Below are 25,932 nucleotides of genomic sequence, written 5' to 3' on the forward strand. Positions count from 1 at the left end.
CCTGAGCAGAAATGAGAGGAGCAAGAAAAGTGCAGACCCAAGGCTCTTACTTAAACCATCACCTTAACAAGCTCAAATCTCTCCACCTTTGGAACAGTGACTGCCATGAAAGGCTGGGCAGCTAATTAAAACACATGGTAAATAAGCTGCGCAGGGAACAGTCCTTGTACACAATGAATCAAGCAGTCTCCTTAGACACAAAAACCTGTATCCTCATCTACAGAGTGAATCATTTATTTAACAATTCATGTTCTGTGTCCTAATTGGACTATCAATGGTTTCTTTGAATACGGAGGAAAAAGAGACCTGGAGTAAAAGCAGGCTAGAAGCATAGTATTTGTCTAAATAATTACAACATTTTTTCTTAAGAAAGACTTTTACTCTCAGGAATGCAATGCATTGAGAAGATGCTCTAATTTTTGTTTGCCCAGTTACTGAAAGCACAAATCTCTTGGAGGAAAAAAAAAAATTTAAATAGGACTAGCTACTCACTGTCAGAGCCCAAAAAGCACCCTGAAGGAAAAAAAATTACCTGACACCTTCATTTCCCCAGTCAATAAATTCCAATAGATCACATGTATTAAGCAAATACATATTAAGCACCTGCTATGTGTCAAGTGTAGTCCCTACTAATACCAAATTCCATTTTACCCATCAGGTAAGTTAATATGCAGAAATCACTGGTGTAAAGCTCAGCCTTGCTTCTGTAGACGAGGTATAGAAATTCAACGTTTCCCACAGTGGAGGTAATACTTAAACAGGAACCAGACATATATTGTGAGTAGGACATTATTGTTTATACCTTCAGTTGGGGCTTCTGAGAGAATGAACACAGTCATAGCAGTTTGATTAGTCTGTAGGAGTTTATGATACATTTGGGAACCCCCTGTTTCCGAACCAGAAGAATCAGACCCTATAAATTATCAGCTGACAAAATGAGAATGTTACATTGGCAGCTGCTACCATTAACTTCTAGTAATACAGTGGTTTGCAAGATGGGAAGGGGATGTATCAAAAATCTTGGTGGGGTAGCAGAGGGAAAGAAAAGGAACATTTTCAAATTACACATCCCCTCTAAATAAGAGATTTTTATATGGAAATGGTTATGAGCATAGACTTTGGAGTCAGACTGCCTAAATTCAAATCCTGGCTCTAATAATTATTAGTTGTGTGACTCTATATAAATTGTGCAACCACTACATGATTCACTTTTTCCACGTGTAAAATGGGAACGATGACATTTGTAGTATCTGTTCATTCAGCTGTTTTGAGAATTAAGTGAATTAACGTAGCTAAAGTCCTTAGAAAAGTGCCTCCCTTTCAGGTCCCTTTCTACTGCTGCCTCTTGCTGATCTAAGCTGACCATATAGGGAGTGCCCCAAGCCTCAGACCATGACAGAATCAAGAGAAGGAAGGAATCTTGGAGGCTATCTGCTCTTATTCATTCTGGAATTCTCTCTCTGAAATCTTGGCCAAGTTATCTGGCCCCTACTTGAACACACTGAAAACCCTGTTCCATCTCTGGACATTTGAAAGGTCTCCCTTGTACTGTGCCGGGGTCTGTTTCTGTCTCCTCTGGCTGTTGCTCTGTCTGTTGGAATCAGAGGTAACAAGGTTATTAATATCCCTTTAAATAAGGGAGGACAGCTAATGGTGCACAATTAAGCCTGCGGGCAGACTGCATGGATGGAGTCTCAGCTTCCCATTTTACTGGTTGTGTGATCTTGGGCAACTTTATCTTTCTGTGCCGCAGATTCCTCATTTGCAAAATGGACATACTAATACTACCAGTTTCCTAAGGTTGTTGTGAGGATTGAATGAAATACCATATTTAAGGAACCTGGTGCTTAAGATTCAATAAATGTCATCAACACTGATGCTGTTAATATCCCTCTCGGGCATTTGCTTCTTCAGGTTAAACATCCCTATTTCCTTCACTTGTTCCTGATACAATTCCCAATACCCTCTCAGCCCTTCCCTCTGAGTGAGATCCAGTCACCAGTAACCCAGTGTTCCTCTCCAGTGTTCCAGCTCCAGTAATCCTCTTTAACTGCATCCCCAGTATGGAGCCCAGGACTCTGGTGCGTTCCTGTCCACAAAGACCAGGGTGAGCCATCCTCTCCCTTGTTTGGTTGTTTGTTCATCCACTGATTCATTCACAAATGATTTTAAGCATTTATTTATTTATTTATTTATTTATTATTTATTTATTTATTTATTTTTGGCTGTGTTGGGTCTTCGTTTCTGTGCGAGGGCTTTCTCTAGTTGCGGCAAGCGGGGGCCACTCTTCATCGCGGTGCGCGGGCCTCTCACTATCGCGGCCTCTCTTGTTGCGGAGCACAGGCTCCAGACGCGCAGGCTCAGTAGTTGTGGCTCACGGGCCCAGTTGCTCCGCGGCATGCGGGATCTTCCCAGACCAGGGCTCAAACCCCTGTCCCCTGCATTGGCAGGCAGATTCTCAACCACTGCACCACCAGGGAAGCCCAGCATTTATATTTTTATAAATGGATCCTAAGGGAGAATTGGCTTTTTTAGTGAGCACATCATGGTCTTGACTCACACTGAATGCACAGTGGACTAGATCGAGGGTTGGTAAATATTTTCAACTTTGCAGTCCATACCGTCTCTGCTGCAACTACTCAGCTCTCTTGTCGTAGTATGAAAGCAGCCACAGACAATATGTAAAACTTTATTTACAAAAACAGGCTACTGGCTGAATTTGGCTGATGAGCCATAGTTCACCAACTTCTGAACTAACACATATAATATAAATAAGTCTTTTTTACCATATGATCTAGTAATTCCAGTTCTGGGTAGTTACCCAAAGAAAATAAAGTCTCAAAAAGATACCTGCGGGCTTTCCTGGTGGCGCAGTGGTTGACAGTCCGCCTGCCAATGCAGGGGACACGGGTTCGTGCCCCGGTCCAGGAAGATCCCACATGCCACGGAGCGGCTAGGCCCGTGAGCCACAACTGCTGAGCCTGCGCGTCTGGAGCCTGTGCTCCGCAACGGGAGGGGCCGCAACAGTGAGAGGCCCGCGCACCGCGATGAAGTGTGTCCCCCGCTCGCCGCAACTGGAGAAAGCCCTCGCACAGAAATGAAGACCCAACACAGCCTAAATAAATAAATAAATAAATAAATTTAAATTTCAAAAAAAAAAGATACCTGCATGCAGCTTAATATCAAAAAAAAACCAAACAACCCGATCAAAAAATAGGCGGAAGATCTAAATAGACATTTCTCCAAAGAAGACATACAGATGGCCAAGAGGCACATGAAAAGATGCTCAACATCACTAATCATTAGAGAAACGCAAATCAAAACTACAATGAGGCATCAGCTCATACTGGTCAGAATGGCCATCATCAAAAAATCTACAAACAATAAATGCTGGAGAGGGTGTGGAGAAAAGGGAATCCTCCTACACTGTTGGTGGGAATGTAAATTGGTACATCCATTATGGAGAACAGTATGGTGATTCCTTAAAAAACTAAAAGTAGAGCTACCATATGATCCAGCAATCCCACTCCTGGGCATATATTCAGAGAAAACCATAATTCGAAAGGATACATGCACCTCAGTGTTCATTGCAGCACTATTTACAATAGCCAGAACATGGAAGCAACCTAAATGTCCATCAATGGATAAAGAAGATATGGTACCAAAAAAAAAAAAAAAAAAAAAAGAAGATGTGGTACATATATACTATGGAATACTACTCAGCTACAAAAAAGAATGAAATAATGTCATTTGCAGCAACATGGATGGATCTAGAGATTGTCATACTAAGTGAAGTAAGTCAGAGAAAGACAAATATCATATGATATCGCTTATATATGGAATCTAAAAAAATGGTAAAATGAACCTATTTACAAAACAGAAATTGAGTCACAAATGTAGAAAACAAACTTATGGTTACCAAGGGGGAAAGGGGGGTATAAATTGGGAGATTGGGATTGACAGGTACATACTACTATATATAAAAGACAACTAATAAGAACCTACTGTATAGCACAGGGAACTCTATTCAGTGCTCTGTAATGACCTATATGGAAATGGAGTCTAGAAGAGAGTGGATATGTGTATATATACAGCTGATTCACTTCGCTGTACAGCAGAAACTAACACAACACTGTAAATCAACTATACACCAATAAAGAAATTAATTTTTTAAAAAAAGGTATTTGCACCCCCATGTTCACTGCAGCATTATTTACAATAGCCAAGAAGACATGGAAACAACCTAAGTGTCCATTGATGGATGAATGGATAAAGAAAATATTCCATTATACATACACACACACACACACACACACACACACACACACAATGGAATATTATTCAGCCATTAAAAAAGGAAAGAAATTTTGCCATTTGAAACAACATGGATGGAACTTGAGGACATTTTGCTAAGTTAAATAAGTCAGACAGAGAAAGACAAATACTCTATGCTCTCACTTATATGTGGAATCTTAAAAAAACAAAAAAACAAACTCATAGGTACAGAGAACAGATTGATGGTTGCCAGAGGTGGGGAGTTGGGTGATGGGCGGAATGGGTAAAGGTGGTTAAAAGGTACAAACTCCTAGTTACAAGATAAATAAGATGTGAGGATGTTATGTACAGCATGGTGACTAGTTAACAATGCTGTATTGTATATATGAAAGTTGCTAAGAAAGTAGATCTTAGAAGCTCTCATCACACACACAAAAAACTGTAACTATTTGTGGTGATGGATGTTAACTAAACTTATTGTGTTGATTGTTTCATAATACTTACATAAATCATTATGCTGTGCCCCTAAAACTAATATAATGTTATGTCAATAGTATCTCGGTAAAAAAAATAATATTTTATGTATCTTTTCCCCACCTCTCACCCCCTGCCCAGCTTGTGTAGCTGATTGTTTTTGTTGTTGCTTTGTTTTGTTTTTTAACACACATGCAAGGCCTTTCATTGACCTCTCTTCAGCTTTATTTTGTTGGACCTGGTCCATTCTACATCCTGCCAAGATCTGAGCCCTGATTTTGCCACTGTGCAAAGTAAACCACTATCTCTCTTAACTTTGTAACATCTGCCAATAGTGCCTTATATATATATTCAACCAAGTACTTGATTAAAATTTTGAACTGGAAAGATCTGGGGGCAGGGTCTTAAAGCATGCAATAAGTAATCTCCCTCTTTGTTAACTCTGCTGTGTCCTCCAGAATTTAGCCTGGTTTCAGCTTCCAGAAAGTTATTCTTACAACTCCCCTCCCTTCCCAAGCCTTCCTGCCCAGACTGAGGAGGATGCCCGTATTAGTCTGTGTTATCCAGCGAAATAGAACCAATAGGATACCTATCTATCTATCTATTGACCAATCTATCGATCAATCAAGATTTACTTTAAGAATTGGCTCCCATGATTATGGAGGCTGAGAAGTCCAAGATCTGCAATCAGCAAGCTTGAGACTCAGGAAAGCTGATGGCGTATTTCTACTCTGAGTCTAAAGGCCTGAAAACCAGGAGAGCCAGTGATGCCCGTTCCAGTCTGAGTCTGAGTCCAAGTCCAAAGGCAGGAGGAAACTAACGTCCCAGCCTAAAGACAGGCAGAGAGAGAATTCTTTCTTAGCCTTTTCTTCTATTCAGACTTTCAACAGATTGAATTGGATGAAGCCCACTCACGGTGGGGAAGGCCGTCTGCTTTACTCAGTCTACCGATTCAGATGATAATCTCATCCAGAAACACCCTCACAGATACTCCCAGAACAATGTGCAAGCAAACATCTGGGTTCCCCACGGCCCAGTCAAATTGATCCATAAAATTAACCATCACGATGCCCTTTGAATTTGGCCCATAATACCCTACACATACCTCCACCACAGCACTATGACTGCTCTATAATTGTGTCTCCCCAACTAGACTACATGCTCCATCTCAGGGCACGGCACAAAGTCAGTACTCAATGATTGTTGGCAGAATGAATGAATGAATGAATGCGTGGTTTTGTGTATGTGTCTTCCTTAGTTTCTTCGCTTCATCAAAAATTCCTTCTCTCTCAGTAAGTCAGATAGAAAGGACAAATATCATATGATATTGCTTATATGTGGAATCTAAAAAAATGGTACAAATGAACTTACTTACAAAACAGAAACATTCACAGACTTAGATAACGAACTTATGGTTACCAGAGGGAAAGGATGGAGGTCGGGGGGAAGGGACTGACATGTACACACTACTATATTTAAAATAGATAACCAGGACTTCCCTGGTGGCGCAGTGGTTAGGAATCCGCCTGCCAATGCAGGGGACACAGGTTCGATCCCTGGTCCGGGAAGATCCCACATGCCACGGAGCAACTAAGCCCGTGCGCCACAACTACTGAAGCCCCTACGCCTAGAGCCCGTGCTCCGCAACAAGAGAAGCTACCACGATGAGAAGCCCGCAAGGAGTGGCCTCCGCTCACCGCATCTAGAGAAAGCCCATGTGCAGCAACAAAGACCCAACGCAGCCAAAAATAAATTAATTAAATAAATAAATTTAAAAAAAAATAATAAAATAGATAACCAACAAGGACCTACTGTACAGCATAGGGAACTTGGCTTGATATTCTGTAATAACCTAAATGGGAAAAGAATTTGAAAAAGAATGGATACTTGTATGGGTGAAACTGGATCACTTTGCTATACACCTGTAACTAACACATCATCATTAATCAACTATACTCCAATATAAAATAAAAATTAAAAAAAATTACTTCTCTCTTATTATCTTCCTTTGAAGACCAGCTAGGTCACTGGAATTTGATCAACTAATTGGAGATAAGGTGTAAGTGAGAGATAACAGCTCAGGGTACCATATCTTCCAGGATTGCTTGAGAGGTGTTATTTTAAGAAGGGTGTCTAGTGTCCTTATCACAAAGGTCTAAGTAATATGGCAATTTCAGGTATCACGGAAGAGAGATTTTGGAAAAAGGATGCGAATACTTTGTCATCCTCCCCAGAGCACACCACGTTATCTTTTCCTTATTATGCCCATAGAGTTTTTTAATAATTTATTATCAATGACAACAACATAACAGCAGTTTTATCTTTATTTATTGTCGTTTATTTTCCAGATAAGACTATATTCAAGACAGGCAATTTTCTGGTGATTGAACAGCATGATATTGGCTTCAAAGGTGAGGATATGAGTTGCTCTGTTAAAGACTCTCTGGGGACAAGTCTGAAAAAACTGTATGGGCCACAGATGGTATTTATTGATATTATTTTCAGTCTATAAACATTTATGTATATTCTCCAAAGAACCTGTGTCCAGGCTTTTCTTATACAGAGGCATAATAAGGAAAAGATAACATGGTGTGTTTGAGGCTATTGTTATTAAACTAACTGATCATGTGTGCATGTGTACATATACTATATTTTATTTTGTTAAATATGCTTTTATAACACCATATCCCATGTGTAAAAGTTTATTTCTCTGAGGACAGTGCAGACAGAGACCAGAGCGGATCATTAGTAGCTGTGTCTTCAGAAGCAGGACCAGATGGGAAGGAGCAGCAGGAAACCGCCTGCCTCTTAAAAATCCCAGACTAAAAATTCGTTTATCCCTCCCTTGTGTTCTCAACAGGGATCAAATGAAGCTGAGATCGTGATGGCGCCACAAACTAGTGATCTTATTATGTCTTTAGGAACGTCCACCTTTCCTCAATTCACTTGTTTCTGAGGGCCTACTGCTGTGCTCCATGCTGAAATACTGAGGCACAGTTCCTGCCCTCCTGGAGCTTAGAATCTAGAGACAATGCAAGTTCTTTCCTTTTGAATTCCACTTCCCAGAATTTCAAATATTTCTGGCAGTCACTTTCAAACATAAAATGTTTTTGAAACAGAGATAGACTGTATCTTCAGAAGTATTTAGATCCCAGGATGCTATGGACTGGATTGTGTCCCTGCCAAATTCATATCTTGAAGTCCTAACCCCCATGTGACTATACTGGACATGGGGCCTTTAAGGAGGATTAAGGTTAAGTGAGGTCATAACGATAGAGTCCTGATCTGATAGAACTGGTGCCCTTATAAGAAGAGGAAGAGATACTGGAATTCTCTGTGTGTGTGCATGCACTGAGGAAAGGCCATGTGGGCACATAGCAAGAAGGCAGCCCTGTGCAAGCCAGGAAGAGGGTTCTCACCAGAACTCAACCTTGCCGGCAACCACACCTTAGACTTCCAGCCTCGAGAATTATGAGAAGATAAATCACTGTTTAAGCGACCCAGCCTGTAGTATTTTGCTATGGCAGCTCTAGCAAACTGATACATGTGGTGTATGTGATATTATCTTGTTTAGAGTAATTAAGGGTACAAAAGCATCGGTATGAAAATAGCATCACTCAGGGAATTCCCTGGTGGTCCAGTGGTTAGGGCTCCACGCTTTCACTGCAGAGGCCATGGGTTCGATCCCTGGTTAGGGGACTAAGATCTCACGAGCTGCAGCATGGCCAAAAAAAAAAAGCATCACTCAGACGCTCCTCATCAGTTCAGGGGCTTAGTGGGAATCTGGTATTTTGTCTGCTCTTCTCTGACTTCTTTGGGGAACTCCTCATCGCCAGTCCATAGCATTCATGTGGAGTAGTCAATCACAATTTACTGCCCTGTGCTGGCCATGGGCTTGCTTATCATGGTACCCAATCATCCTGACAACAGTGATTATAACTGGTACAGCAGTGAGCACACAACATAGACAGGACTTAGCAGAGCCCTTCTCTACATTTATATGCAGTACTTACCAGGGACATTTAATACACATTGAGAGAACTTGCTTTTTCTGCTAGTCTTGCTGAGCTGGGATCATAAAACCTGGCTGAATGTAGGAAGCCTGACTGTAATGGGAGGGAATGAATCTGACACACAAAGGAGAGCAAAGAAGAGAGAGAGGGCATGTTACATAAATGCCAGATTCCAGTCATGACTCAAGCCTACTCCTGGCCCCCCAGTTAGATGAACCAGTGTATTTGCTTCTCTTTCAGCTTAAGCTAGCTTGAATTTGATTTCTGTCACTTGCACCCAAGAATCTTGACTTATACAAGAGATTCACTAGTCCCTTTGAGTCCTTTGTTGGCCAGATTTGACCAGAACCCAGGCTCAGAGTTGCTTTCATCCTCCAACTCAGACTGTGCTGATCCTTTTCTCTTCAAAACATGGGAAGGGCAGGGTTGGTTATCACCAGACTTCCCATGACCCAGAAATATGCTTTGCCTGCTCTCTCCTCCAGGTTTTCCCAGGTAAAAACCTCAGTTTTCTTATCTTTAAAATGGGAACATTCACCTGTAAAAATACTGAATCACTATGCTGTATACCTGAAACTAATATAATATTGTAAATCAACTATACTTCAATTTAAAAAAATGGGAAGAGCTGCTGTGAAATAATTTCATAAAGTGTCTAGCACACTGTTGAGCAGTAGTAGGTGCTTGGGGATATTAGCTCCTATCATGGAAAATTCTCTATATGGTGCCCAAGGCCCTCCCCTAGGCTGCCGTGAGCAATCTTTTCTTTATCCTCATGACAAGCAAAAGCAATGAACAGATGGAGAGCAATATCTATTGTTTTTACAGTAAGATCTTAGTCCCCTCCCAGAGAAAGGTTGCCTATCTGTAACAACGGAGAAGAACGTATGTACCTAAATGCTCTGCTTAAAATCACACTTTGTTTAGAGATCATTCCTGCCTACTTTTCTTCTTCAATTCAAGAATGGGAAGAAACCATTCCTTCTGTGTCCAGGAAGGAGAAGGTGAAATTAAGGGTCACTGTGGGCACTCAATTTCTGCTCTGAGGAAACTAACAAAGAGGCCTAGCAAGCCTGCCTTCCCTGGCACGGTCACTTGGATGGGCTTGCAAAGACTTGGTTGGGTCCTGGGCAAACTCCTCTGCTGTGTGCCATCACCAACAAATGGAAGATACCACACCCTGGGGGTGGGGGGTGAGGAGAGTTTGGAAAATGGGAGAAACCCATGTTCAGGCTGAAGACAGGAGCAGTAGGGCTGTTACCTGGATGGTGCATCTGATGTAATCGGGGATAAGGGAAGTGCAAAACCATTCTGACTGATCTCAGCTTCCTGGGATCCTGCAATTTCCATTATTTGGGATAAAAAAGAATTTCAGTACAAACTGCCCAACAGGGGAGAAGTTTCTGTTATTACTCAGGCCTTGCTAAACAACCAACCAGAGCACGGCAATGCTTACGTAGGCTTGGTAAACCATTAAACCATCACACTCAGTGGGCCAGTCTCAGCCAGGGCAGCCAGCCTTCCTGCCGCGGACAGAGTTCTGAGTCATATGGCCCCTTAGGGAAAGCTTTCCATCACCCCTGACAGCAACATTACCCCATCTCAGCCTGGTGTTGAGACTTTCACTTCCCCTTCCTTCTGGCCCCACCAGCAATGGGAAACCAGCACTACATGTTCCAGATACTGTGCATGCACTTACTTGGTTTAGTTCCTACCCTGTGAAGTGGGTACTTATCCCCATCATATAGAGGAAGAAACTGAGGCTTAGAGATATAGGTGACCAGTTGGTAAGTGGAAGAACTACAACACCCACATTCCTCCCCACTGCAAAAAAGTTTCCACGTATTTAATACTTTTGTTCCTAAGGCCTGCAAAGAGGGGAATAGGCCAGCACACCCCCAATTAACTTTATGGGCTTCGTCTTTCTAATAATCTTCATCTCTTTCACTCTTAAACAGAGAGCCATCCTATCAGCACCATTCAAAATACTTACTCTCCCGAGAGAGAAGAGACTGTGCTCCAATGTTTCCTCAGTCAACCTGAAGAGTGCCTGGCACATCATTCCTCAGTAATTGTAAGCCGCCTTCATCTGCATCTGTTCATTCGCTGAACAGGTCAGGCCTCTTTTTGCAACATCCTACTGACCTCAGAGTGGCCTGCAGCCCTTACTGTTATCCCTCAGTTGGCCTGGCCACAGACCAAAGCAGATGGTCCAGCTCTGGGGGTACAGACCTCCTCTGGTTTCCCCACTCCAAGACCAGTTAGTAACCTGCCAGAGTCCATGCTTCTTGCTCTTCCATACAAATGATACCTAAATGCACATTTCATCACAGCGCTTCTTGAGAAACCTCTGGTTTGCAATGTTCTGAAAACTTTTCAAACAACCATCACTTGTGCTTCCACTCAGAAGCTGAAGTATCAACCTGGGAGGAGAGAAAGTCAGGGCAATGTTTGTTGTCCTGTAATTGCTGCATTTATTTCACTAATTTCAGATATTGGCAGCAGGATGGGCATAAATGGTTGGTGTTTGCTTCTTAATTGGTTTAGGGCCCTCGCTCACTCTGTGCCCAGTCTCATTCATCAGTAACGGGAGACAGCTGTCTACAAGGGATTTTTTTTATGGTGTTTTAATGTCATTTTACTTTCCTGAAATGTCAGTTGGACGGGCAAGGAAATTTCCCCCTAGAGTCCTTGGAGGTTGTTCTGAGCTGAAATAACGACCACCATGGTCGGCTGAGCTCTAAATGAAAAATAGAGTTATACGTCAAATTAATATTTTAGGGAAGAAAATGTGCAAACCCACACCGGCACATCTGTCAGCATGGTCTCAAGCTTTAGCCACAAAGCCACAGAGTGACGACTGAGGGCCAGAGTCACTCATGGCCATCAGTAAGGGAGCCGAAGCTCAAGAGAGGGACAGAATGAATAATGGTGACTGGCTCTCTGTTCATCCACTGTGGCAGATTAGAAGGCCAAGAGAAGGCGGCAGTGATGACATTTTTAAATGGATTCGTTTTGTGAGAAGACTGCTGGGTGAAAAGCAGTGGGTCAGGGCTTATTAGAAACCACAGCTGAAGCCATAAGAAAAAAAAAATAGAACACTGTAGAAGAATAATGATGATGAGAGATAAAGCAGCTTGACAAAAGCAGTTCACAAAACTGAACGTACAATATTGTCATTGACTGGTTTGGCGTCTGTATTTTAAAAAGCTTCCCAGGTTGTTCTGATGCCCTGTCAGCGTTGAGAACCACTAGTATATGCAGAGAAAATTTAAAAACCAGAGATAGCTTTATGGGGTATTTCTGATTTAATTTTTTTTCCTGTGGTTTTTCTGTTTCTACATATTGTTCTATGAACATGCATTACATCTAGCATCAGAAAAGGTTATTAATAAAAATTATAACTGAACTTATTAGCAAAAATCGTTCCAGGCAACAACAAGAAATAATAATAACAACTAACATTTATGAAGTGCTTCCTGAGAGCCAGACATGGGTTTCTTTTTTTGGCCGCACGGAATGTGGGATCTTAGTTCCCCAACCAGGGATCAAACCCATGCCTCCTGCAGTGGAAGCACAGACTCTTAACTACTGGACCGCCAGGGAAGTCCCAGACATGGTTTTATTAATGTTGTCACTTAGTCCTTACAACAACTCTGACCGAGGCACTAGTATTTCAGCCATTTTACTGATAAGGAAAGCAGAGGTCCAGGAGGTTCTAGCTCAGACAACAAGAGAGTGACAGACAAAGTACGAACCCAGGGACAGTTACTTGAGAACCTGAGGCTCACCCTTACGTGCTGCTTTGTTCCGGTTGGAAGAAGTCCTGTGTGGTCCAAAGGGCTCCGCTCCAGTCACACCATCATGGGCCCTCTGGATCCTGGGCCTCACCTGTGCCTGCTTTGGGATTCCCAGAGGTCATGGGAAGTTTCCTCTCTGCATTCCCATCAATGTGCTGTTTCTTCCGGAGACTTCCCAGAGTTTGCTACTCCCCTCAAGGGATAACTCTGTCACCACGCAAGCTAGAGAAAGGGAAAAAGAAAGAAGAAATTGAACACTGCAGGATCCTGGCTGGCTATTAAGACATATCATAAGAATCCTTTTTAAAGTCTTAATTGGTTTTTTGTTGGAGTGCAGAATGGAGTTCTAAGAGGTGCCCCAGGCCATTATACATGAGGGTACGGATGTGAAATTCTACAGGGTTTTCCCCTGGAGAGAGGACAGAGTGCTGGTCAGATTATTTCCCCATCTCGCAGGTGGTGGTGTTAAGTCATTAACAAACTTCGTGAAAGAGAAAAAAATGAGTTGATGCCCCAGCCAGAACCAAAGACCTTTCTAGTCCACAAGCGGTTTGTGGATTTTAAAAGATTTTAAAAAATCGGCAGCTATTTAAATTCATTCTCCTTCATGGTAAGGTTTCCGATAAGACACAGCATGTCCAGTTAGATCTGAATTTCAGATAAATAATTTTTTGGTAAAAGACGTCCCAAATAGTGCATGGAACATCTTTATACGAAAAAATTATTCATTGTTTAATTTTAGATAAACTTTAACTGGGAGTCCTGTACTTTTCTTTGTTAAATATGACAGACTATTTCATAAGAAACATGATTTTATTTTCTCCTTGGAGACTGTTTTCCCTTCTCAGTGTCTTTAGCTCAGTGATTTGAAGAAAAATAGACCAGAAAATTAATCCCAGCCCATCCTTTTGTGCCAAACACCCACTGGGCCAACTCCTCTGGTAGTCAGTAAGCGTTACATCTTCCAAAGGCACACATGCACACACACCTTACACACATGCATTCACATACACGCACACACCTTCAGACACACACAGGCACACATTTTCTCATATATGTATATATATGCACACATGCAGGGTACAAATAGTTTCTCCTAACATTTTAAATTGCAAATCCCTCACTCTCTGCTCAGATTTTCATGGCTTTCCAAAAACATTTTTTTTTGGGGGGGGGGTCAGTTCTTGTCTATTCGAGGAGACAGTCATGTCTCCAGCTTGCTTTGTATGCCGGGCTACACTGATTGGGCTTCCCACAGAGAGGGTTGGCAATAAGACCTTATCGCTCTCTCTTTTTTGTTTTTATTTTATTTATTTTAGTTTTGGCTGCGTTGGGTCTTCGTTGCTGCGCACGGGCTTTCTCTAGTTGCGGCGAGCGGGGGCTACTCCTGGTTGCGGTGCGCAGGCTTCTCATTGCGGTGTCTTCTCTTGTTGTGGAGCACGGGCTCTAAGCACGTGGGCTTCTGTAGTTGTAGTGCGCAGGCTCAGTACTTGTGGCACGCAGGCTCTAGAGCTCAGGCTCAATAGTTGTGGCGCATGGGCTTAGTTGCTCCGCGGCATGTGGGATCTTCCCGGACCAGGGCTTGAACCGGTGTCCCCTGCATTGGCAGGCAAATTCTTAACCACTGTGCCACCAGGGAAGCCCAAGACCTTATCTCTTGTATTTCAGAAAATTTGAATTTTTCTTTTCTTGCCATCGCATTAAACTGCCTGTTTTAGTGAAAAGGGAATGATAGTTGTCTTATGGTCAGACACTGAATGTGACTTAATAACAAGGAAAAATACAAACTGCAAATTGAAAACTTGAGCCATGTAATAAAAATATTTGAAAATGAGAGAGAAGAAAAAAATTTAAAGTATTTAAGAAGCAGTACAGCATAGTGGTTAAAAGAATAATTCCTATAGCCAGGCTACTTGAGTTACTAGCTGAACAAGTTACTTAACTTTAGCTGTAAAGTGGAAATAACAATTTCTGCCTCATGAGGTTGTTGTGATATTTAAGTAAATATATAAAAGATGTATGAAATAGTGGCTGACACATATTATTTACTATTACAATTACCTCTTATTTGCCACACACAGGGGTAGCCTATTTACATATATAATTCCATTCAATTGTCAAATGAATGTGAGATACATGGACATAAGGAAACTGAGGCTCAGAGAGGTTAAGAGACTTGCCCGAGGTCACACAGCTAGCATGCAACAAAGCCAAGATTTAAGTACCAATCTCAGTACAAAGCCACTGTTCTCTTGATTACCCAATTTTAAAATAACAAGTGGATACTGAGCATATACCCTGAGAAAACCATAACTCAAAAAGAGACATGTACCACAATGTTCATTGCGGCACTATTTACAATAGCCAGGACATGAAACCAATCTAAATGTCCATCGACAGATGAATTGATAAAGAAGATATTGCACATACATACAGTGGAATATTACTCAGCCATAAAAGGAAACAAAATTGAGTTATCTGTAGTGAGGTGTATGGACCTAGAGTCTGTCATACAGAGTGAAGTAAGTCAGAAAGAGAAAAACAAATACCGTATGCTAACGCATATATATGCAATCTAAAAAAAAAACCATGGTACTGATGAACCTAGTTGCAGGGCAGGAATAAAGAGGTAGACATAAAGAACGGACTTGAGGACATGGGGTGGGGGAAGGGTAAGCTGGGACGAAATGACAGTAGCATTGACATATATACACTACCGAATGTAAAACGGTTGGCTGGTGGGAAGCAGCAGCATAGCACAAGGAGATCGGCTCAGTGCTTTGCGATGACCTAGAGGGGTGGGATAGAGACGGTGGGAGGGAGGCTCAAGAGGGAGGTATATGCATATGGCTGGTTCACTTTGTTGTGCAACAGAAACTAACACAGTATTGAGAAGCAATTATACTCCAATAAAGATCTATTAAAATAAATAAATAAATAAATAAAGTCACAGGGATGTAATGTACAGCACAGGAAATAGTCAATAACACTGCAATAACTTTGTATGGTGACAGATGGTTACTAGACTTAGTGTGGTGATCAATCTGTAGCGTAGATAAATCAAATCACTATGCTGTACACCTGGAACTAATATATATTGTATGTCAATTATACTTCAATAAAAAAAGAATACATCTTTTAAAAAAATAAAATAAAATAAAAGTAGAAAGTACACAGGTGGCCAGGTAGTAGCTCTTCAGGAAGGAGACAGAATCACGGCTATGGTCACTGCTTCTGTGGAGTTGCAGGGTGAGTGTCAGGAGAGGTTTAGACTGGTGCATTTGGTGGAGAGTACAGGACCTTCTGTTTAGTTACAGACCTCACCCAAATATCTGCCAACCAGGTTAGGACCTTACTTTCTTGTGACCTCTCTAAATAAATCCCCAGGAGGTGGAAAGCCCTGATCCCAGGCTCTGCCTGACTCTCCATCATTAAGGCAATATAAGGCAGGGCTGACGCACCAGCATTGGATGTGTTCTAGCAGTAGCCCCAACGACTCTATCCTTGACTCACAACTGTCTACTCAGCTTCTCCACTTGGATATCTAATACACATCTCAGACTTAACAAGTCCAGAACAGAATTTTATCCCCAAAACTGGCTTTACCTCCAGTGGCCCTAGCTCAACACATGACAACTCCATTCTTCCAGTTGAGCAGACCTAAAGACGTGGAGTTGTCCTTCATGTATCTCTTTCTCGTGCCTCTGATATCCAATCCATTGGCCATCCCTCATCCAATCCCGATGGTTCTACCTGCAAAATACATCCAGAATCAGACCACCTCCCTCCATCTCCACCCCTACCATCCTGGTCCACGCATCTCATCTTCATCAGGATCACTGCAGTAGACTCGTAGCTGATCTCCCTGTTTCCACCCTTGCCTCCTGCCGTGGTGTAGTCTTCACACAGAAGCCAGAGTACTCTTGTTAAACATGCGACAAATTACTCCTCTGCTCAAACTCCTCCAGAGTCTCCCATCTTGGAGAGCCTGAAAAGCCCGTCAGGATCCACAGCTCTCCCCCAGCTCTCTTGGACCTCCCCTCGCACCACGAACCCCAGCTCCGTCTGTCCCAGCCCCTAGGCCTCCACACCACTCCTTGCACAGGCCAAGCCGGCTCCCACATTAGGGTCTTTGCACACACTCTTCTCTCTGCTGGACGTACTCCACCATGATGCCCTCACGACTCACTCCCTCCCTCGTGTCCTTTAAAGGCTGTACTGCCCCATCTCACCCTAGCAGAGAGGACCCCCCTGTCCACCTGCAAGAAACAGCAACGCGCCGCCCTCGCCTGGGCACTCCCTCTCCCTTAACCTGCCTTATTTTTTTCACAGCATTGATCATTTCCTGATGTGCTCTATTCATCTATTTGCTTATTGTCTCTACCCTCTAGAAGGGAAGATCCATGTGGACAGAGATTTTGTCTGTCTTACTGACTGCTATTTCTGTATCCTCAGGGCCTAGAAGACGATGTACACACAGCAGGTGCACAATAAATAGTTGGCGAATGAGTGAACAGAGAGAGCCTTGTGTCGGCTGAACAGGACACCTCTGCTGACTGCTTCAGCTTCCCTACCCTAAAATCAGCCTTTGAGAAGACTCTCTTTTCTGCATTCTTTTCCACCTTAGGAGTCAAAACTCCAGGATGATCCTGAACAAATCTTTTCTGGCTGGCTGGCTTCTGTGTTTTGTAGCTCTGCCCAGTTGGGTTGGGTGGAACAGGCTGAGGGACAAAGCCACGTGCAAGGCTCCCTGCAGGTCTCCAGCTCGCCGTGTGCTCTCAGTGGAGACATGTCTGGGGACACTATTCTAAAGGCTCCAAACCAACCTGCAAATGATGAAAACCTCATCGCTCAAGCAGAGAAGAAAACAAATCCATCCACCCCGATGCCCACTTCCATGGAAACTCCGCATTAGTTCAAAGGGTCAGCACTGGCAATACTTTCGGCTTTTATTACCCTCTTTTGTCGTTCCAGGGATTGTGTTTGGCACATGCTGGGAGGAGGTGGCCTTTCAAATTGAATGCACCAAGCAGGAAGCTTTCCAAAGACCAAATTAATTATCTTCAGCAGCATCTAAACAATTATTATTTTGTGAGGAGTTTGCCAGTCAGAGACTTTGGCACATCCATTAGGGACCCTGAAACCACACCAAGAACTCAGCCTCTCACTGCAGAAATCCCTTCACCCTCCCCAAATAAGCAAGGCTATTAGACAAAGGCTTTGCTGACCCAGGTGGGAGGCCTCACCCAATCCCCTGGCTCCTGCTGCATCTCCTAACAGCTGAAGTGTTGCCCACAGAAGCCTAGCGCAAACGCTGAACACTGTAAGGGGTGAACACTAGAATATGCGGCATCTAAATGTTCAAGTATCTCTTCCTAAAAGGATTCAGGTATATCCAATCGTACTGTGTTAGTTAATCATTTCTCCAGAATTACACTGGCAAAACTATCAATAAGGCTAGAGTGCCTCTTAATGGGCCCCAGGTTTAAGTACACACATTCTACTCACATGAAGAGGACAACGCACCAGTGGAAACGCCTGAACTCTGTGGTTTTTCTGACACTTGGATCAGCCACGTCCCCTCTAAGATTCCTGAACATTCAACCAGCCCAAATTTCTAGTTCATCTTTTAAGTATATTTATGGACATGGACACCAAAATTTGTCAGCCATTTTACGATGCACCGTTATTTTACGTAAAGCTAAGAAAGAAAATGATGCTGTAAACTAAATTAGAACAAACCATTGATTATAGGTTGGGTCCTGATCAGAGATAAGTTGTAAAAAATTGTGTATCTTACAATCGTGTGTGTGTGTGTGCGTGCGTGTGTAGGGGGAAAGAAAAAAATGTAGTTGGGGGGAAAAAAACTCATGTACGTGGTTTGGAGCAGTTTTGATATTTAATATTTTCACCATTTCTAAAATTAAAGAAAATCACTATATTGCTTTTAAAATTCTACTTGGGGATTTTAATAGAATTTTTAAAATTATCAACGGTATGAAGTTATTTCTATTTTAGACTCTGCTGATCAGGCACCGAGTTCTCTAACATTAAAATGAATTATGTAATTGCTCTTCTTGCAAAGGGCCAAACCAGGTTTGGTGTTGCTGCCTCAGCAGAGCACATATGATTAAGTAATGTGGCAAATGACCATCATTCTAAGATCTTGAGTTCACTCATGCACTCACTCACTCTTTCATGACTGCCTTCCAACCTCTGGTCAGTGGTAATTTTCTGAGTTTATCACTAATTTCTCATTTGCAGAATGAGAGGCTAGAACTAGATTGATTTCTAAGCACCCTTTCTGCTTTAACATTCAGCTTTATACTAATTCCAGTTTGACTTTTAAAATATAGGAATCATCTGGCAAACACTTAATGAGCATACGTGCAAGGCACTATGGTTATTGCTTTCCATACAGTATTTCATTTAATCCCAGAGGCAGCTCTGTGAGGCAGATGTTACTATGACCATTTTACAGATGCAGAAGCTGCAAATAAATGCCAAACAGGGTCTTTTTTCTTCTTCTGTTACAGATTGATTGACATATAATTCACATCCCATACAGCTCACCTTTTAAAGTATAAAATTCAGTGATTTTTAGTATATTCAAGTTGTGCGAACAGTACCACAATAAATATTAAAACCTTTTCATCACCTCAGAAAGAAACTCCACACCCTTTAGCAGTCATTCCCCATTGCCTACTCTCTCAGCCCCTGGCAATCGCTAGTCTACTTTGTGTCTCTATAGAGAGACACAAAGCAGACTAATCAGGATATATATTTATATTTCCTATAAATGGAATCATACAATACAGTCATCCCTCGATATCCATGGGGTATTGGTTCCAGGAGTCCCCACAGATGCCAACACCTAAGGGTACTCAAGTCCCTTATATAAAATGGTGGAGTACAGTGAATACAGTTGGCCCTGCATATGTGTGGTTTCGCATCCCTGGATTCATCCAATTGCTGATACGGAGAGCCCACTGTATGTGGTACCTCCAAGCAGTGTCTTGAACCCAAGTCTTTTGGACTGCAGGATTATATACCATACTGCCTCGGTGCTGGGTGTTTTGAAGGTCATAGATAAAGTAGGATGCTAATCCCTGCTCAAGTTTGAGTGAGAAAACATACGTTCAAAACAAGAGCAGGGACCTCCCTGGTGGCACAGTGGTTAAGAATCTGCCTGCCAATGCAGAGGACACGGATTTGAGCCCTGGTCCGGGAAGATCCCACACGCCGCGGAGCAACTAAGCCCATGAAGCCCGTGCGCTTAGAGGTGGTGCTCCGCAACAAGAGAAACCACTGCAATGAGAAGGCCGTGCACAGCAATGAAGAGTAGCCCCCATTTACCGCATCTAGAGAAAGCCCGCACGCAGCAACGAAGACACAATGCAGCCAAAAATAAATAAATAAATAAACAAGAGCAGAGATCCCTATCAAATTACTGATGGCATTTTTTGCAGTTCTAGAACAAAAAATCTTAAAATTTGTATGGAAACACAAAAGACCCCTAAATAGCCAAAGCATTCTTGCGAAAGAAAAACAGAGCTGGAGGAATCAGGCTCGCTTGACTTCAGACTATACTATAAGTCAATATATACTTATATAAGTATATAAGTATAACTGACTTATAGTATGGTCACCTGTGGTCAATTAATCTACGACAAAGGAGGCAAGACTATACATTGGAGAAAAGACAGCCTCTTCAATAAATTGTGCTGGGAAAACTGGAAGAGCTACACATAAAAAATGAAATCAGAACATTCTTTAACACCATAAACAAAAATAAACTCAAAATGGATTAAAGAACTAAATGTAAGCCGAGATACTATAAAACTCTTAAAGGAAAACACAGAACACTCTCTGACATAAATCACAACAATATCTTTTTTGATCCATCTCCTAGAGTAATGGAAATAAAAACAAAAATAAACAAATGGGACCTAATTAAACTTAAAAGCTTTTGCACAGCAAAGGAAACCATAAACAAAACAAAAAGACAACCCACAGAATGGGAGAAAATGTCTGCAAATGCTGCAACTGACAAGGGATTAATCTCCAAAACATACAAACAGTTCATGCAGCTCAATATCAAAAAGATAAATAACCCAATCCAAAAATGGGCAGAAGATCCAAATAGACATTTCTCCAAAGAAGACATACAGATGGCCAAAAAGCACATGAAAAGATGCTCAACATCGCTCATTATTAGAGAAATGCAAATCAAAACTACAATGAGGTATCACCTCACACCAGTCAGAATGGCCATCATCAAAAAGCCTACAAACAGGGACTTCCCTGGTGGCGCAGTGGTTAAGAATCCGCCTGCCAACGCAGGGGACACGGGTTAGATCCCTGGTCCAGGAAGATCCCACATGCCGTGGAGCAACTAAGCCCGTGAGCCACAACTACTGAGCCTGCGCTCTAGAGCCTGTGAGCCACAAGTGCCGAAGCCCACGTGTCTAGAGCCCGTGATCCGCAAGAAGAGAAGCCACCACAATGAGAAGCCTGCACAGTACAAAGAAGAGTAGCCCCTGCTCACCATAACTAGAGAAAGCTGTGCACAGCAACGAAGACCCAATGCAGCCAAAAATAAATAAATTAATTAATTTTAAAAAAAGGAATGCTTAAAAAAAAAGTCTACAAACAATAAATGCTGGAGAGGGTGTGGAGAAAAGGGAATCCTCCTACACTGTTGGTGGGAATGTAAATTGGTACAGCCACTATGGAGAACAGTAAGGAGGTTCCTTAAAAAACTACAAATAGAGCTACCATATGATTCAGCAATCCCACTCCTGAGCATATATCCAGAGAAAACTGTAATTGGAAAATATACATGCACCCCAATATTGACTGCAGCACTATTTAAAATAGCCAAGAAATGGAAGCAACCTAAATGTCCATTGACAGGTGAGTGGATAAAGAAGATGTAGTACATATATACAATGGAATATTACTCAGCCATAAAGAAGAATGAAACAATGCCATTTGTAGCAACATGGGTGGACCTAGAGATTATCACACTAAGTGAAGTAAGTCAGACCGAGAAAGACAAATATCATATGATATCATTTATATGTGGAATCTAAAAAATGATACAAGTGAACTTATTTACAAACCAGAAACAGACTCACACAGACTTAGAGAACAAATTTATGATTACCGAAGTGGAAAGGTGGGGGGAAAGGATAAATTAGGAGGTTGGGATTAACATATACACACTAATATATATAAAACAGATAATCAACAAGGACCTGCTGCCTAGCACAGGGAACTCTACTCAATACTCTGTAATAACCTATATGGGAAAAGAATCTGAAAAAGAATCGATATATGTATATGTATAACTGAATCACTTTGCTGTACACCTGAAACTAAGACAACATTGTAAATCAACTATACTCCAATATAAAATTTAAAAAGTTTTAAATAATTTAAAAGATAAAGTAAAAAATAAACAAAACAATAGCAGACAATGTAAGACAACAGAGGAGACAAAAGTGTGACAAGACAGATCTCCTTTCCTTCCCAGTTTTCCTGCTCTTCTTGGCCTGCATGTGGATGTTTAGAAAGTGCACAGAGGCATCTGGGTTCCGAGCAGCCCCCCAACCCCACTCACTCTTGCGCACTCTGCAGCTCGCTCAGAGCTATAAAACTGTAAAGAGAAGAAGCAGGTAACTTTCCTGGCCCTTTTTGGCCAAAGAGAGGACAGATTATGGTCTCATTTCTGTACCGAGTCTTGAGCTGACAAAGCATTCCTCAAACATCTCCAAGCCACAGCTGGAGGCTCTCCCTTCCTGTACCCTGGCTGGAAGTTTCAGTCTCTCTTTGAACTCAAACTGCTGCAAATCTCACCATAAAGGCCAGCCACCTTGCCCTGGTATGTGGAAGGACATAGGGCTTGGTGGCACCTTGCAGAGGTGACTGTGCTGGATATTCTCTATTTGTTCCCCACCATCTTCTGCCCTCCTCCACCTGCTCTGGGCCCTGAAGGCTGCTCTCTGGGGCTGCATCACCCAGGCTACCTCGCCCTCAGGTTAGACCCAGGCAGCTGCTTTCAGAAGATAGGAGGGCAGGAAGATGGAGAGCCTGGTGTCTTTGGTCTCTGGCCCCTCTCTCTCCCTTGGGTCTAGGGCTGGTAGCAGCTGCCTTCTGTTGCTAGTTTCTGGATGTGTCACCATCTCTTTACGGTTCCCTGAATCTTTCCCAAACCTTTGAAAATCATCTCTCCGTTAATTCCTCTTTTTTTTTTTTTTTTTTAAATTTTCGCTGCACTGGGTCTTCGTTGTGGCGCACGGGCTTCTGTAGCTGTGGCACAAGAGCTTATTTGCCCCGCAGCATGTGGGATCTTAGTTCCCCAACCAGGGATCAAATCCACGTCACCTGCGTTGGAAGGTGGATTCTTAACCACTGGACCACCAGGTAAGTCCCCATCTCTCCATTAATTCCTTTTCAGTTAAATTCTTCTGAGTGTGTCATCTGTTTCTGCTAGGACAGCTAACAGCCTTCAAAGCTAGCTACAGCAGCCTTCAAAGATTCATGCCAAAAGGGGTAGGCAGACAACAAGCTCTTCCTACCCCAATATCCACCTTCCTTCTGCCTTAATTAAGAAACACTTTATTTGTAGCTGGGCACGTGGCTACTCTTAATGAAGATCTAGTTTCCCAGACTCCACTGCAATTAGCTATGACCATATGACTCAGTTCTGCCTGGTAAGATGTGAGCATAAGTAAAATACAGCAGTTTCCGGGAAACCTTAAAAGATAGCTAGATCATGTCATTTGGTCTTTTCTTCTGCGTTCCCTCCTCTACTCTACTACTTAGAACATGATTATGATGGTTGGAGTTCCAGCAGCTGTCTTAGAGCATGAGAATGAAGGTTACACCTTAGTTATGGTGGGATGGAAGCCTGAGGGAGCTTGGGTCCCTGCATGTATAGAGCTTCCATACCAGCTTGGACTGCCTGTTTCTGATCCTCTTGTATGGGTTGGCCAAAAAGCTCGTTCGGGTTTTTCCGTAAGATGTTACAAAAACCCAAACAAACATTTTGGCCAACCCAATACAACCCATGCTTGCTTATGCCGCTGTTATTTTTGGCTATCTGTAAGATGCGGCTGAATTCAATCCTAACTGAAACTGGTGAGTGAGATTGGAAAAGAAGTATGGTTTAGCAGAAAGAACCCTAGACCTAAGGGCAGAAGATGTTGTTTCAACTTGCAGCTCTTCTACTAAGAGCTCTAGAGAAAATCACCTGATCTTTCTGAGACTCAATTCCCTATCCATTAAGCTGAAAAAGGAGAGTATCCACCTCACATAATCACTGAGAAGATTACATAAGATAACACATGTTTCAGTGTCCAGCACACAGCAAGCACATGGTTTTAAGTGTATGGCTCTAGAGTTAGACTGGGAGTTGAAATCCCGCCTCCACCACTTACTAGCTGTGTGCCTTTGGGAAAGCCATGTGACTTCTCTGGGCCTCACCTCTCTCATCTTTAAAAGTGCTTGATAATAATACATGTTTCATAGGACTTTGAGGGTAAAATTAGCGAATTCATGTAATTATTTTATTACCTAGCACATAGTAAACGTTCATTAAATGAATAACTACTGTTATTAATATTTTCTAGTCATTATCCTCTAATCATTTTTAAATATTCTTGTGATGATTATTTTCATTTTAGATCTTGGATTGCATATTCCTATGACAAAGGAATGTCTATATACTGTTATAGACTTCACAGCTCCTAGCTCTATGCCAGACCCAGAAGTACTTAATTAAACAGCTAACAAATCATCTCACCCAGCCTCCTATCATATCATTCTTTTATTTTCTTTTTAGCATTTAGCTGCTATTTTCTTATTCTTTGTTGTTGTTGTTTTTATGGTCTGTACTCCTCTTACCTCTAAATAGAATGGAAATTCCATAAGAGCAGAGACTGTCTTGTTCACAGCTGTATTCCTGGAGTCCTGAAGAGTGGCTGACACATGATAATAATAGCATGCATTTTATTTATATATATATATATATATATATATATATATATATATATATATATATATATATATATATATATATATATATATATATATATATATATATATATATATATATATATATATATATATATATGGCAGTCTGGCTCTAGAGCCTGAGCTCTTAACTGCTACAGCATGCTGAATATAGCAGGTGCTCAAAAAATAATTTATGGATACATGAGTGAATGGTCATCTTTTAGTCATCTCATTAACCCTCTCTGTTGTATTTAACACTGCTAATATTCTCTTTCTCTGTCTCCTCCATGGGCTTCTCTTCCTCAATCCCCTGTCCCCCTTCCTTTACCTACTGGTGTTCTACAGAATTCCATTCTGTGTCAACTGCTCTTTTTTACCACATGCTCTCCTTGGGTCATATTTAGAATCATGATTGAATGACCATATTTTATGCTGATGAGTCCCAGGTCTACCATAAATCTCTAGTGTTGATTCTCCCAGAGGGACAGAATTAAATGTTCTTAGCTTCCTGGACAGCACCATTTGAGCATCCTTTAGGCACCTCAAACTCAACAAACACAAAGTTGACTTCATCTGCTATAGGTACAATCAAGTTAGTCTCAGCCAGTCTGTGGAGAGGGTGCCATTTCATTTTCTCCCCAAAATCTGCTCCTCCCACTTCCCCAATCTCAGTCAATGTCACCACCATTTAGCCAGCCTTCAAGGCCAACAACCTGGAAATCACTTTAGAATTTTCCTCCCTCTCCTCATAGCCAATCTATGACCAACTCCTGTGGATTCTACCTCTTAAACAGTTCTTCAGCCCATCCCTCCTCTTTATTTCTGCTCCCAACAGGACTTCTGAACCTCCTTCCAAGAATATATATTGCAATAGTGTCCTAACTACTGTACCTGTCTCTGGTCTTGCTCCCTCAAATCCATTTCTGAATACCACCAGTGTGATCTAACTACAATAAAATTTTGTTTGCTCTATGCTACACTCTGTAGTGGTTCTGCCATTCACTGCCTTCAGGATAAAGTTCCCGCTTGTTAAAAATCAACCTTGAGGGACCTCCCTCATGGTCCAGTGGTTAAGAATCCGTCTTCCAATGCAGGGGACGCAGGTTCGATCTCTGGTTAGGAAACTAAGATCCCACATGCCGTGGGGCAACTAAGCCCGTGCACGCCACAACTAGAGAGAAGCCCACACGCCTCAACGAGGGGCCTGCGCGCTGCAGCAGAGGATCCTGTGTACCGCAACTAAGACCCGACGCAGCCAAAAATAAAATAAATATTCTTAAAAAATCAACCTTGATCTGGCCCTTGACCACATCCCAAATCTACATCAAGCCCCTTCCCTACTCCCAACC

General features: G+C 42.1%; 1 protein-coding gene across 1 annotated transcript in view; it reads right to left on the minus strand.

Annotated features, from left to right (window-relative positions):
• Positions 1–12,712, minus strand: part of TMCC3 (transmembrane and coiled-coil domain family 3) — a 329,301-nt gene extending 316,589 nt beyond the window's left edge. Inside the window, exon 1 of the mRNA XM_068560839.1 lies at positions 12,554–12,712. The gene's annotated coding sequence lies outside the window, so the exon portion shown is untranslated. The remainder of the gene's footprint in view (positions 1–12,553) is intronic.
• Between the last annotated feature and the right edge of the window lie 13,220 nt (positions 12,713–25,932).

This window comes from Eschrichtius robustus, chromosome 13 (genome assembly GCF_028021215.1).
Source record: "Eschrichtius robustus isolate mEscRob2 chromosome 13, mEscRob2.pri, whole genome shotgun sequence".
Taxonomy (NCBI): domain Eukaryota; kingdom Metazoa; phylum Chordata; class Mammalia; order Artiodactyla; family Eschrichtiidae; genus Eschrichtius; species Eschrichtius robustus.